The 16,036-nt window shown below is 37.6% G+C and overlaps 1 long non-coding RNA gene across 1 annotated transcript in view; it reads left to right on the plus strand.

Moving 5' to 3' along the window:
- LOC110222238 (uncharacterized) overlaps nucleotides 1-4,734 on the plus strand; it is an 89,793-nt gene extending 85,059 nt beyond the window's left edge. The window contains exon 3 of the long non-coding RNA XR_002328323.1: nucleotides 4,336-4,734. This is a non-coding gene — a long non-coding RNA (uncharacterized LOC110222238). The remainder of the gene's footprint in view (nucleotides 1-4,335) is intronic.
- Nucleotides 4,735-16,036: the final 11,302 nt, after the last annotated feature.

Raw genomic sequence — 16,036 nt, forward strand, 5'->3', positions numbered from 1 at the left:
TACATACATAAAAAAGGATTTTATATAGGTTCAGCCCAGGAAGGCCTCTCTTTTAAAAATGTGCCCTCTAGCATGAATAAAAATGAATTGTTTGCATGGAGGAATTCTGTGTTTTCCATTCACACATCTCATCTAGTCTGGTGATGTAATTTTATTATACAGGGCGGCCAGTTTCAAAAACTCTCCATTTCTGGAAAAAAGGATGCAGAGCACTTCATATGAAAGACACTTTAGATATTGAAGATAGATATTCTTTTTATGGTTGAAGAAATCATATTTTGTGGAATGAGGCCTCTTTAAAGTAGTCATACTATAGTACAATCCTGTATAAGTATTTAATTGACAAGTGCTCTGTTTGGTCAGAGCCTGAAGCAACCTTTCCTAATTAGGAATAGGATTGCAGGTCTGTATCAGCATGCATCACTTTATATACCACAGCAATAAATGACAAAGTCTGAACTCAGACAGGAGATGGGAAGTGGGGCCTGAAGAGAGTTATTCCTCCTCCTACTCCTTTTAGCCACCTTCATTTTAACTTAACCTAGCAAAATAGAGGGAAAATGTATTGATTTGTGAGGTTTTTCGGGGAGGAGAAGGGATTTTTTTGCCCCCATTTTCTACTTCCTTTGAAGGTGTTAACACTGACCACCTGGGTCACGACCTAAAAGAGTTCCCACGTACCTCTCCAAAGATTTCATGCCTTTACTGGGAATTGTTTATTCCCCTTAATGGAGCTTAAGATAGAATATTCTAGAGCAGATTGTAATTTTATTTATTTAAATAATTTATTATTTATTTATAACATTTATTTTTAAAATACAGTTTTTATTTTTTTAAGGGAAAGAGAACATACATAGAAATTTAAGAAAAGATCTCAGCATATTTTGATACTGCTAACCTATTGTCAGAATTCAACCTTCATCTCATTCATAAAGGTGAACAAAGTGAATGAAATGCTTCATAGATAAGCTTTTTGAAGATTGACAAGGAATTTAAAGTTACTGTGGGGGTTGGGTGAGGTGGCCTCAGAAACACTAAGGCAATGTATCTTCCAAAGGATATTTGCCCTGTTTGCATTTTTGTCTTCAACTGCTGGTTACAACAGATTCAGCAGGAAAAAAAATGTCAACGTACTGCCGTAAAGATGGAGCACTGATTGGCAGGGTGAGAAAGTGGGTTTGCCATGTATTAGGAGTAGAGAGAGAAAAAACCCCACAACTTCCTTGTGTTTTCTAAATTTTATTTATAAACAATAGGCGGAATTTAAAGAGCTTCACTTTGGGGGTGAATGGGGGGACTAGACTTTGGATTTGATCAACTTAAGGAGTTCCCAGTGAAGAACTGTGGCTAATAAAGATTAGCAACTTCTCTTTGGAAAGTGGCTAGAGAGCTCTGACTGGAGCCCAAGAAGAATTAAGTTCAAAGATGGCCTCCAACACTGTGACCCTAGGCAAGTCATTTAACCACCTCTGGTTGCCCCAGTTGCCTAATCTATAAAGTTGTGATAATAATCCCAGGGTTGTTGTGAAAATCTAATGACATCACATTTGTGCTTAGTACAATGCCTGATACATAGTAGGTGCTTAATAAATGTTTGTTTTCTTCCTTTCTCCCTCCTTAGCTTAGACTCTTAGAGTCTTATCTGCATGGGTACAGAGAAGTTAAGCAAGAGGAAGTGTATGACAGGGGCTTTAAAGTAGGTCTTTCGGACTGCAAAGGCTAGCTCTCTATTGATCATGTCACTCTACCTCTTATTTCTTGATAGCATGTATTTATGTCTCTGTCTCTTTCTATCTATAGGGACCTATCAAGGTAATGTGCTATAGCTGGAAGAATATTAGATCTGAATTCAAAGAAGTTGGAATCAAATTGCAGGTCTCTTCTCATTACCTGTAGGACTTTAGACAATTCAAATAATCAAAGAAGCATTTATTAAGCACCTACCACATGTCAAGCATGGATTCAGATAGCAGTTCTCTTATTATTATCTGTGTGACTTTAGTCAAGTCAAGCAAGTCAATATGCATTTAAGTACCTACTTTGTGCCAAGTACTGTATAAACACAGAGGGTACAAAATAAGACAAAAATAGTTACTGACTTCAGTGAGCTTACAGTCTCTAATGGTAAGTCCCTTAACTTCTCTGGGCCTCAGCATCTTTGTCTGTTAAATAAGGGAGTTGAACTCAATGATCTATCAGGTAATTTCCAAGTACAAATTCTGTAATTCTGTGATTAAAAAATAGACTATCGTATTATAGAATCAAAATTTCAGAGCTGAAAGGGATGTTAGTATTTAGCTAGTCTAGCCTCTTCCACTCTTGTATACTTCCTTTTCCCTGAACTCACACTTTCACTTCCTTTGTTCAAAGCCTCAACACTCTTGCCTGGTCTATTATAATAGCCTCCTAATTGCTCTCCTTGACTCAAGTCTCTTCTTACTCCAATCTTCCCTTCATACAGATGCCAAAGTGATTCTTCTGAAGTAAAAGTTTGACCAAATCAATAAACTCCAGTGGTCCTCTATAACCTCTAAGATCAAATATAAACACCTCCATTTAAGCTTGTCACAATCTGATCTCTTTCTACCTGTCCAATCCTTTGACACATCCCTTCCCTCTAAGAACTCTACGATCTGGGCACATGAGCCTACTTATTCCTCATTCATGATTCTTTATCTAGTCTCCAAGACTTTGTGTTGGCTGCCCCCCATGCATAAAATACTCTCCATCCTCAAGTCCATCCCTTTGGAGTTCCCAGTTTTCTTTAAGACTCAGCTTAGTTCCCTGAGTCCTCCATAATCCTCTAAGAGCAACTTTGTGTGAACTTTGTGAGTATCCTGTATATGCCTATTTATGAACACATCTACCTATTAGGATGAAGCTGTTTGAGGACAGGGACTGTTTCAATTTTGTCTTTGTATCTCAACATCATCACATAGTAGGCACTTAATAAGTATATTGATTCTTTTTTCCTGCAATTTTTATTTTATTTTTAAATTATGGAATAATACAAGCATTTCCATAACATAATATAATTTAAAAAGATTATTGCACATAAAACTGCTATTATGTACAACTTGCTATTCCTTTTAAATATGTAATAGGTTCCATGTAAATTTCTTTTTTTTCCTTTTTTTCCCCTTCACTCCTCTCACACCTAATCACTCTCTCCACCATCCCTCCCCCTGCCCTAGAGATGGCTACCCTTACACACAAATAGGTATATCTCTATGTAAAATTATTCTACATATACTTCTTTTTGTCAGTTTTTTTCCCCCTTTGTATGTAGATAGCATCTTCCTTCATAGATCCTTTGTAGTTAATTTGGGTATTTATAATAGTCAAAATTGCTTATTTGCTCAGAGTTGTTCTTAAAACAATATTGTTGTTACTGTATACACTGTTTTCTTGGTTCTGTTCATTTTCCTCATTATTTCGTGCAAGTCTATCCATGTTTTTCTAAGACCATCAAGCTCATTATTTTTCATGGCACAGTAGTATTCCGTCACAATCATATACAACAACTTGTTCAGCCATTCCCCAATTAACAGGCATCCCCACAATTTCAAGTTCTTTGCCACCACAAAGAGAGCTGCTATAAGCATTTTAAAACATATAAGTTCTTTTCTGTTTTCTCTAATCATCTTTGGAAATAGACCTAATGGTGGTATTGCTGGGTCAAAGGGTGTAGACAGTTTAATAACTCTTTGGGCATAATTCCAAATTGCTCTCAAAAATTTTTGAGCTGTACAGATGAAGAAGTTAAGATTCAGACTGATGAAATGACTTGAGAGACATCATGGTACAGTGGAAAGAATACTGACATTGGATTAAGAAAATGTTGGTTCATATTCTGCCTTTTTCACCTATGTTATCCTGTCAGGAATGCAACATAAAGTTCTCTTGACTGAGTTTCCTTATCTGTAAAATGACCATATGAGACCAGATGGCCTCTAAGGTCCACTCCATTTCCAAATCTATGATCCTATGACACAGCTGATAAATCTAATTGATACCAGGACCATAACTCAGTTCCCATTATGTACAGGTCACAATTCCAAAATTCACTTTTTTTAAAAAAATGGAAAAGTTTATTGCTGATAGGTCAAAGCTACATGGAATTCTTTGTCTGGTATTCTCAGGAAATGTGTCTTTAAACCCCTCCTGCCATCACATTGTGTCCTTGATCTCCATGCGAAGAGTAAAAGCCACTTTATTTAAGCAGTTTCTCTAACGTCCCAGTAAATGCTACTAAGAACATTATGCTATTGCACTTAAGCTCCAGTTTGAACAAGGATCTGACTGAGTTTTTGCTCTTTTGTTTTGGATCAATAGGTTCAGAGAACACATTTCAACTTCCAGAAGCTGAAGAAACTCAAGAGAGACATAATGAGACTTGAAAAATTTCAGAGAAGAACAAGTGAAATGACCAAAGAGATGCAAGGTTTTTCATTTGGGAGAGATTAAAAAAGGAAGTGAGAGAGATGATCAAATTTCACAAAATCATGCAGGGTATGAATAAGTTGAACAGAGACCTGTTTAACAAATCTTAGAAACACTGGATATGATGGGGTGGGGAGGGAACACCTTGACGATTGACAGTGTCTATCTGCCAGTGGGCAGGTAAATGGGAAACCTTTTATTCCAGGAAATGGCAAAAGCTACCTGTAAGTGGGATTCTGAAGGATTCAGATACATTTATGGATGGTAGATCTATGACTAAATTTTAAGATAATGTGGGGATGTTGGAGAATATCTTTTGTGATTCTATGATGGCTCACACCCTTCCATGAAATGTCCTTTGATATTTCTCTATGAAACAGAATGAATAGACCAAATGGATCATTGATCTGACTATTTATGGTTCCTAACTTTAATATTCCGATGGATCTATGATAGAATCAATGTGGATAAACCCTCCAGTGATGTAAATCATAACTTCTCTATACCTGCCCAGGCTATATGACTTTGGAAATGACCTATATTGCCTGTCAAATCTCCTTCTGGGTCACTCATCTAATGAGTGTCTGGGGCAGGATTTGAACTCAGGTCTAACACTCTAACCATTGCACCATAAGAACACGATTATTACCTCATATGGTAGGTAGCAGTGGGAACAAAGGACACTGTATTTCCTTACATTCTTATAACATATAGGGAGAACTGATTTCTCATCTTGCCCTTGGGAATGACTGATATATTGATGCCTTCAAAAGGAGTTCCATATAGTTCGCTGACTCAAGAAATGGGTCTCTAAAAAGAGCCCACCGGCATCGTCAGATTTCTTACTGTGAGTGTTGAATATTCTTGTTATTTACTCTTCACTTTCTCTTTTACTCCCCAACGCACACATATACACACACTGACACATGCATATGAACACACATACTCACACATTCTCAGAACCTTAGTGCCTACCAACATGCCCACATTTCTGTAGCCTCAGGCTGGAGACAAAGCACCATTGGCATTAAACCTATTTGGCCTTCTGAAATACATAGGGAACTCTACCAATTCCAAACTAGCAGAAATTTTGCTTATTTTGCATCAGTCCCCCCAGGGATTTATGTGGAAGGCAAAGCATTGCTCCTCTTTATGTGTAATATGAGTAGTATAGTTAGTATTTCCATGTCAAATGCATATTGACTGGTTGGGATACTCAACGCAATGGAACCAGTGGCTATATGTGGACAGCAATTCTGTCGCTCAAATGTAACCAGTGGTGAGCTTTCAGAACAGAGGTTTGTTATGATGATTTAAAGAAACATAAAATTCTTCCAGTAGAAGTGCAAAGAATTCACTACATAGAATGAATGGTCTCTGTATATACTCAGATAAATTAGTGAATGAACAATGAAAGCACAGTGATGATCTTCTCCATCTCACATCCATGAAGGGAGCTAGATAAGGTGGTCCCAGCAGAATTGAGGATCCTGTTCACTTATTTAAATCTCTCTGTTTCTTTTCTATCCAAAAGAGCTTGTTAACTAGGGCAGGTGATGTTACCTTTGGGATAACTTCTAGTATCAGACTAGCCTTACAGATGGGAGTTCTTAGTATTTTGTGATCCCTTGATAAAAGGAATTTTATAAATACCAATCATTAATTTTATTAGCATTTTGTGCTATGATTATACTTTCTGCACTGGAATGAGTAGTGCCACCTATTTCTCTGTGGGACAGATATCTCTTCTCCATAAATGGAACCCTCTGGCTATCTTACTTTGTTAGCTATTTGATGAAAAGATTAAAGGATAAAACCTATCTGGGACCCATTCTTCTTTAGCCTACATATATTTACATAAATTCCTTGAAAAGCAAATAAAAAAGAACTATGTGAAGAAAGTGGCAAAAGACATTTGGTAACCAGAGCAGCTACTTTTTTTTTTTTGAAGGAAAAAGGAGAGACTATCTGAAGTCATTGTAATTAAACAGAGGACACTGGTTCATTTGCTATTTTTGGTGAATTTTAATGGGGTTGTGTCTCCATTTTTATAAATGTTGTCAATCTTCATTTTCTCTATCTCTCACTCCCCAACTAAAACACACGCACGCACACGGACACACACACACTCATCCATTCTCAGAGCTCTGCTGCCTCCAGACATGCCCTAACACAGGCTTCTACCCAGTGACACATACTGCCACGAACACAAAAACATCCAACTTTGAGAGAACACCCCTAAGACCGAAAAATACCCCAAAACCCCTTCTTTTAACCCATTTATTTTACAGACACAAAAGCTCAGCTAGTAATCAGTTTTGATAACTTTAGCTGTCTGTTTCCTTGATGTAATGACTAGACTGAGGCAGTTACAATACTTCATTATGCTATTCAAAGTGTAGAGCTGGATTCAGTCGGAGCTCGACTCAAAACCTGGCCCCACTGCTGCAAACAGAGATGATGCATTAATCCACAGCTACTCTCCCCCACTGTTTCCTTAGCATTCACACACTCATAATGGATATCATTTTTCTTCATAAAACTGGTGGTACTTGAATCAAGTGCATGACTGTCAAGGCTTGTTTAGTCTTTCAAGCAGGTGATTACAGGATTGAACTCCTCAAGTGCTAGCCCGGTGGAATACAAATAGTTAAATGCACATTTGAAAGAGGGGAACGGGAGGGGGGAGAATTGTCCAGCCCCATCTGTCAAACTGTGTGTATGACATCATCAGATATTCTGCACTTGTTTGCAACTATTCAGGCCAACCCTCCCTGCAGCCTGTGCTTTGTGTTCCAGTTCCCTTTACAGGGCCATCGGGCTGGAAAATTACCACATGCTGTCACAGTTAGCTCAGCCCGGTCTTGTTATCATTGTTTCCAAGGAATCCATTCATTCTGTTATTTTACATATTGGGCAGACGTCCTTCCACTAAGGCTTGGGCTGCACTAACTTGAAGGGCCAAACGTTAATGGGCCTCTATTGTTGGCAGAATAGCAATGCAATACGTGGGAAGAAATACCCAGACAGCTCCCTGACACTGGTTTAGGACCTCTAGACTTAGGGGGTAGCCTGTGAAAATCTTTTATGTAAACAAGCTTTCAATAAACAATGAATATCTCCTGTGTCAATAATCATAACCCATCAATAAAAAATATTGATAAATCTTCAACTAGAAAGAGGCTCAAATGTATTCTGGATGGCAGTGCTCTTCCTGAAAATAATCTATAGAATGTGACCGAGTCTTCTTCTGAACATTGCTAATTTATGGGGGATGTTGTTGAGGCCCTGGATGGAAGAAAGCCATTTGATTTGGGGTTGGTGGTGTTCTCATTGCAGGAGATAATACAGTGTGTAAGTTTCCCTGCGTTCCCTTCCATCACTAGCCTGAAATAAAGATGAGGACCTGAGTGACACATTACATCTTTACCATGCTGGCAATTTAGAGTGAGTTAATGAAATCATTAGAAAGCCGACCTGAGATTTTTAAATGAAGAAAATCCTTCCGTTTTCAGAAGCACCAAGTTAACCTGACAAAAACAACAACCAGAATCTTTACTTAAATGACCAGCTAAGTCAGGAAAGTCTTTTCTTCATAGTCATCTTAGAAGGTTCAGAGGAAGGGGCTGATTTGTTTTGTTCTCTTTTCTCTTCTTCCTCTTTTTTGAGGGGAGCAGAATCAAAATGCTTAATTCCTTGTTTCCATGTGGCTCTATACCCGGCATAGTGTACCCTTAGGGCCCTTCCCTAAGGCACCCTTCTCTTCCAGGAGCAGATTGGGAATGGGTCATAAAGAGGCCTGAATCCTCCAAGTCTTCATTATTGGCCCTGGAAACTTTCTCCACCTTATTTTCATCGCCTTTGGACAACAAAAGTCTCAATCACAAGACCCTGGCTGCTCTGACTGTGACAGCATGTGGTAATTAGTTGAGTCTATTGGCATCTGGAAAAACCTTAATTCAAGTCTTATCATTTTAAACTTGCTCATGATTAGCCCAGCTGTTATTTCAGTTAATTTGTTTTTATTGATTCTGCACAGTGCACCAAAAGGTTCCATGAAAGTTTACATTGGAACAGTTGTACTCCTCAAAAAGATTTTCCAAGCATTGCAAGATATTGTCCCAGCCGATGAGGTTGATAGAGTTTTGAGAAAGAAAAGAGGATTCCAGTTTCCAGAAACCAAATCTGCAATATATTTGCGGTAATAATGTTCTGTGTTATAAGGCTCATACTACCCAAAAGTCAGTTTCGTCAGTTCATCCTTTTGTGAAATACATTCTAATTTCAACTAAGATCATTTCTTTGTCTGGCAGCTAATTTTAAATAGTTTCCTTCTTCAGCTGACATTAAGAGCCAATTGAGATAAATTTATTTTTCCATAAAAGTAATGTATGTCAGGGCTAGATTTCCTAAGCCAAGCCCTTCAAGTAATCATAATCATTTTGTAAACCACTGATAATGTCATCTTTGAGGGAAAAAAAAGGTTTTTCAGTGTATGAAATGTTACATTAAGTTAAATATTAGAATGTGATAGTTTTTATTCAAATATAATCTTTTAAAGGAATCTTTCAGTATTTTTAAATCATTATTTTTAGAAAAGAATAAATTAATCTCTTAGAAATTATTTTACGTATTCCAGTATTCCTTCTTATTTCTTTCAGCTCTGAAGTTAGACTTTGTGCCAGGTTTCCACAAGATTTGAACATAGGAGATGAGCACAGGGGTCCATACGGACTTCTTACTAACAGTAATAGGAATTAGCATGATACAGTGAAATGAGCACTAATATTGAGGACCTATGTTCAAATCCCACCCTGGTTAATGCTACCTGTGTGACCTAGTCTGTCACTTAACCTCACTTTCCTCATCTGTGAAATGGGAGAATTGGGCTAGATAACCTCCAAATCTATGCTCGGCAGCCAATGATTCCATTTTTAAAAATTAAGTCCTGTACTATGGAAGGTTCTAGCAACAAAAACTAAGCAGTTATCAAAAACAGCTTTGTCAACATGCTGAAAATGTTATGTAGCTACCATTTAACCCAATATTCTTAAATGAAACTGACAAACTATTGCATCATATACTGTTACATTAAATAAAGGAGTGAATTTTAAAAGAGATTTCTTAATGAGTATTCAAGAAGTGCTCTAGTTTTCAGCATTGCCCTCTGATTATTATTATCACACAATTCCTATATGTTAAGCCATATTGTCTGGCTATAAATTCAAGGTAAAACTAATTTGTGCCTTCAAGTTTTGGAGAGCTCCAATATAATAACTTTCACATGCAAACCATTTCTTAGGGGAAAGATATTACTAGCGACTAAATCTTCTTTATTTAAAAAAAGGCTAAAAGATTGGAGCTCACCATCTGCTTTTAGTTATTAGTACTACAGCTCTTATTGCTGCTGTCTGAAATTAATATCGACATGCATAAAGACTGTTGTCTACCTGTGAAAAATACAGAAGTCCTGATGGTCGCCAACCTATGTCCTTATTCTTTATCACCATGTAGTCCCTAAAAACCAAATTCCGTATTACAGAAGATCTATAGAAAGGTCCCCTTAAACTTCTTCCAGATGGACCTTCAGTTCCTATTAGAAACTTTTTATAATATTAGCAATTTTCCTTCACCTCCTATTAGTATCATATAATTTTAGCATTTGAATCCCCTAACAAGATATGACCATGCAATCATCTCAGCAATTTTCATATCATATTAGTGAAAACAAATACTAATATAAGAGGATGCTAACATGCAAAACCCTAATAGAACATGACAAAACTTTTCATATTTTATTTGTGCATTATGGAACCTCTTGCCTGTTTCAACATTTTTCACTTCAGTATATGTGAAAGTAGCATTGGCTTGCATGTTTTTGGATATCAATTAAGCAACATTATAATATAGTAGCAGGGCAGTTAACAGCTCTCATTTGGTTAGGGGACTAAGGTACCATTCTGAGCCAGCACAGTACCTGGCACATAGTAGGTGCTTAATAAACATTGATTGGCATTTATTCATTTCAGTTGCCTTTTCATGGAACTATTTGTGAAAATGTGATAAACCACTCTTTAAAGAAGTGTGCACTCTGGTTCCTAGAGTTAGAGAATTGAGGCAATTATCTATCATTCAGCCCTCCTCTTCCCCTACCCCCACCCCAATACTTTAACCTGATATATCTCCACATAAGAGAGGGATGGTTTTTGTCTTGAATTATCCAGGCAATTGCCTCAATTTTTCCACTTCACTTTTACTCTCCTTCCTCACAGCACATTCACCCAGAGACTGTTTTCTGCAAGCCAGTAAATCTGAGCCGTGGGGCTGAGAAATACCACTGAGGAAATAAAAAAAGCAGGCTCTTCTATAAGCTTCCACCAGTAGTAATGAAGAGTAAAGAGAGACATTAGGCATAACTTTTGGTTGCTGCTTATTTATAATAAAGAAATTGTGCTGAGATTAAATACAACTTCCCTTATGGCAAGAAGAGATCATATACTGATTATAAAGTGATTTGATCTTCACAGAATTGCAGCACCCACTCCAGATATCACTGCTACTCAAAGGGCATATCCAAAGGAAGTAAAGATTTTTGACTCTGAAGTACTGTCTGTTCTATAATTTTTTCCCTCTCATTCTATTTCATGAGTCTACATGATAGGCCCAGGAAATAGAACCAGAAGTGTTGTTCCTCCCTATGAAAAAAACAAAACTGAAACAAACAAACAAACAAACAAAAAAACCAATGCAATAACACTGAATATGAGATATCCAATCAAAAAAGAAATAAAAACCCAAAAGCTAAGGATGTGTTATTCCCCATCATTGGAGGATTGGGAATTCTAGTAGGAGCTGTCATGAAAGGCACTGCACATGATGTGGGAGCACCCACACTACACGTGTGACTTCGAATGATGTGGGCTGGAGAACTTCACCTTGGTGTCTCTGGGGTAAGGTTTTTTTGTGTCTATGGTCCCTATAGAAATACCTGGCAAGACTTGAACTGTGGCTATGCTCTTGCCTTACTCTGCCTATACTGTAACCACCAATTGTCAAACCTACTTCTTTAATACCTGTTTGGATATTTGGGGGCACCAGGGCGAGGCCAATCCCATGACTACAAACCCTCCAAGGGACCTTTTCCTCATATGACAACAAAGAGCTATTTTATCTACTCAATTTCAGAACAGTAAATCTTTATGAATTGCTCACTGTGAGCAAGACAATGGAGATATATAGATGAAAATGAAAAACAGTGGTTGTCTTCACAGAACTTGCCTTAGCAAAATGTAAATATGTAAGGAAAAATATGATTTAAGGAAGGAGAGAGACTTAATTAAGGGGGCAATAGTTATAGCTAACATTTATATAAACACTTTGTGGGCAGCTAGGTAGCACAGTAGATAGAGGGCTGGGCCTGGAGTCAGGAAGAGACTCTCATCTTTGTGAGTTCAAATCTGTTTTCAGACCCTTATTAGATACGTGACTCTGGGTAAGTCCCTCAACTCAGTTTCTTCATTTGAAAAGTGATTTGGAGATGGAAATGGCAAATCACTCCACTATCTTTGGTAAGAAAACCTGGAATGGGGTTGTAAAGAGTCAGACTCGACTGAAATGGCTGAACAACAATAACATAGAAACACTTTAAGGCTTGCAAAACACTTTACACATATTATCTCATTTGATCCTTACCACAGCACTGTGAGGTAGATGCTATTATAATAATCCCCATTTTGCAGATGAGGAAACTAATGCTGAGAAAGGTTAAGTGACTTGCCCAGGGTCACACAGTCTGAGGCAGGATTTGAACTCAAACTTTCCTGACTTCAAGTCTAGCACTCTTATCTACCGTGCTGCTTTAGCTATATTATACTCAGGGAAAAAAGTCACAGAGGAAATGGTACCTGAGTTGAGCCTTGAAGTGTGGTAAGAAATTTAACTTAAGTTAGAAATTTCTCCTCAAATACTATTTCAAAAGGAATATTTGAGTAAAATGTTCCAGAAGGTTAATATCCTTAGGGAACACCTGCTTTAGACCTAAAATATGTGTTTGTGTCATACAGACATTCCTGGTAAAAGGAATGGCATTGCAGTTTTTATGTTGTGGTTAAAGGTACCCCAAAAGAGGAGATTTTGTATGGTGACCAGGGAAGAAATGTGAATATTAGGTCCATTAACACCAAAATAATTTAATAGTATATGCCATGTAGATTCCCTAGGGAGAAAAATCATTTCCTTTTCCACCAGGGAGGGTAATGCCTTTTCTAGGATATAGACTCTTGAGGTGTGGCATTTGTGATCATTATTTCATTTGTGGATGATAACTTCTTTGATCAATGCAGTTATTCTGCAAATTCTAAGAGCTGCCTGAGACATGAAGTTGTTAAATGGGTCACATAGAATATGTCAAAGATAGGATTGAACCAATGTATTTTTTTTTAAAAATAATGTCTTCTTGACTTGGGGGAAGCCCTGTATGCACTAGAGCTTGCCACTTCACTCCTGTAATGGGCTTAATATACCTTCCCTTCACAAATGACCATATTAACATGCCTCCTTATGGGACATAGGAACCATCTTTGTACCTGCCTCCTAGCTTCATGGCAGCTCTGAAAGGCAAAAACAAAACAAAAATAAACTATTAGGCACAAGTATTCCACATGGGGCAAGACAGCTGAGGGGTGGGAGAAGTAGGATCACCTGAAGCCACAGAAGTTTATGGTGAAATCCCTCTACTTTTTTTCCAGGACTCTGCAATTCTCATTTTACAAGGAAACAATGGCTTTGCAAAAAAAGTCTTATAGTAATGGCCAGAAACACAGGGATCCTCCACTCTGCTTAAAAAGGTTCTCATCCATTCTGCTTTGACACAAACTAAAAGTCCTCCCAATGTGAAAAAGAGATATGTGCCTTGTAGTAGGGCCTATGGAAAAGGTACATGCATAAGTTTGCCACTAGAACCATGAAAATTGATTTGATGACTTGTGTATTCTGTGAAATGGAGAGATCTAGGCATTGTTTGGGCAGAGCATTTAAAAATGTAAATTTTTATATTTTTTCCAATTATGTATAAAAACAATTTTTGACATTCATTTTTTAAAAATTTTGAGTTCCAAATTCTCTCCCTTCCTCCTTCCCCTCCCCCTCCTTGAGAAGGTAAGCAATTTGATATAGATTATACATATGCAGTCATGCAGAACTTATTTCCATGTTAGCCATATTGTGAAAGAAAACACAAGCCAAAAAAAACCCACCAAGAAAAATAAAGTTTAAAAAAAGTATGTCTTGATCTTTGACAGAGTATTTTGTGAGAGTATTTCAAAGGCCTTAGATTTCTTTATTTAAAGGCAATAAACAAAATCCACCTCTTTTCAAAAAAAAATCATGAATAGCAAAATACTTATATAATTAGTTTGATTTTCCAAATCAAATTCCATTTTGTGGTAGGGAAATTCTAAATAATTGCTAGCATTATGAAGTGTTTTAAGGTTTGCAAAGCTCTTTACAAATATATCTCACTTTATTCTCATAACAATTCTGGGAGGCAGGTGCTATTGTTATTATCTTCATTTTATAGATAAGGAAACTGAGGCTGACAGAGATTAAGTGCCTTGCCCAGGATCACAGAGCTAGTAAGTGTCTGAGGCTGCATATGTGCTCAGATCTTCCTGACTTACAGGTCCAACATTCTATTCTCTGTATCACCTGTTGTTGTTCAGTTTTTTCTCTTTGTGACCCCATTTGGGGTTTTCTTGGCAAAGATACTGGAGCGGTTTGCCATTTCCTTCTCTGGCTCCTTTTACAGATAGATGAGGAAACTGAGGCAAAAGGGGTTAAGTGACTTGTCCAGCTACTAAGTGTTTGAGACCAGATGTGGACTCAGAAAGATGAGTTTTCCTGACTTCAGACCTGATGCTCTATCCTCCATACCACCTAGCTACTTCTAAACTATATGTGTGAAGAAACACCTCATAAGCTCCATTTTTTTGAGTTCTTGTTATACATTTGGCATTTTGAATCTTTCGTTAAACTCCTGTGTCCATGGTATCTCTTGATTTCTTTTCTCCATATCTCTGGCAAGGCTTTAAACCATTTCCCCCTGTTATTGTTGTTCTTCAGTCGTTTTCAGTCATGTCTGACTCTTTGTGACCCCATTTGAGATTTTCTTGCCAAAGACATGGGAGTGGTCTGCCATTTCCTTCTCCAGCTCATTTTACAGATGAAGAAACTGAAGCAAATAGGTTCAAGTGACTTGTCCTGGATCAAGTTAGTGTCTAAGGCTGGATCTGAACTCAGGAAGATAAGTCTTTCTGACTCCAGGCCTAGCATTCTATCCACTGTGCCACCTAGTTGCCTCCATTTTCCCATTATACTGCCCTCCAATTTTTTTTTAATGTATCTTCATTTAAAGGTAGCATCCAAATGGTAAAAAGGAAAGACAACAAGCAATTATCTAGTTAATTGGGCCACTGTAGATAGACTAACCAGATAATCCAGGGTTAAGTATCCTTTTTTCACACTTTTCCAAGGTACAGTTTTCTTATTTTATTCTCATAGCCATCCTGTGAAGTCCAATGATAGATTTACATCCTATTTGTCTAACCACTCCATGGTATCTGTCTCTGACTTTTCATACATATCATGCCCTTTAATTGTGGGTATTCCTTTGAGTTCTATACTGGGCTCTCTTCTCTTCTTCCTCTCTACTTGGAAACCTCATCAACCTCCATGAGTTTAACTGAGATGACTGCCCGATCTGGATATCCAGATTCTGGCTCTCCCAGAGCTTCATCCCCATAATAACTATTGAACATTTTAAATTGGATGTCCTGGAGACATCTTAACTCAGTGTCCAAAACTGAATTCTATCTTTTCCTTTAAATACTATCCTCTTCCAAACTTTCTTATTTCTATGGAAGGCATCTTCATCCTTCCCTCACCTCATATTTCAATCTGTTGCCAAATTTTATTGTTTCTATCTCCCCTTGTCTTTCATATGACCCCCTTCTTCCTATTCACATAGTACCTTAGTTCAGGTCCTCATCACCATTCACCTAGATTATTGCAACAACCTCCTAATTGTCATCCCTGTGTCAGTTTCTTCCCAATAAAGTCTGTTCTACACACTGCCATCAAATAACTTTATGTAAATAAAGATCTGACCTCCCCTATTCAATCAGTCAATAAATGTTTATTAGGCACCTACTACATGCCAGGAACTGTGCTAACCTAAAGGGGTACAAAGAAAGGTAAAAGACAGTCCCTGTTCTTAAAGAGCTCACAGTCTAATGTTGACCACGTAAACAACTTTGTACAAACTAAGCTTTGTAAAAGACAGATTGGAGATAACAGAGGGAAAGCACTGGAATTAAAGGGAATAATCAGGTGGCTCCTTGTAGACTCTGGAATCTTACCTGGGGTTTGAATGAAGCCAAGAAAGCAAGGAGGAGGAGACAAATCAGATGAGTATACTAGATGTGGAGAACAGCCAGTGAAAAAAGTCCAGAATTGGGAGATAGAGTTTCTTATTCAAAGAACAGCAAGAAGGGCAGTGTCACCTGATTATAAGGTAGGGTGTAAGGTATAAGAAGCC

The sequence above is a fragment of the Phascolarctos cinereus genome, unplaced genomic scaffold (assembly GCF_003287225.1).
Source record: "Phascolarctos cinereus isolate Bilbo 61053 unplaced genomic scaffold, phaCin_HiC Scaffold_4;HRSCAF=312, whole genome shotgun sequence".
In the NCBI taxonomy this organism is placed as follows: Eukaryota; Metazoa; Chordata; class Mammalia; order Diprotodontia; family Phascolarctidae; genus Phascolarctos; species Phascolarctos cinereus.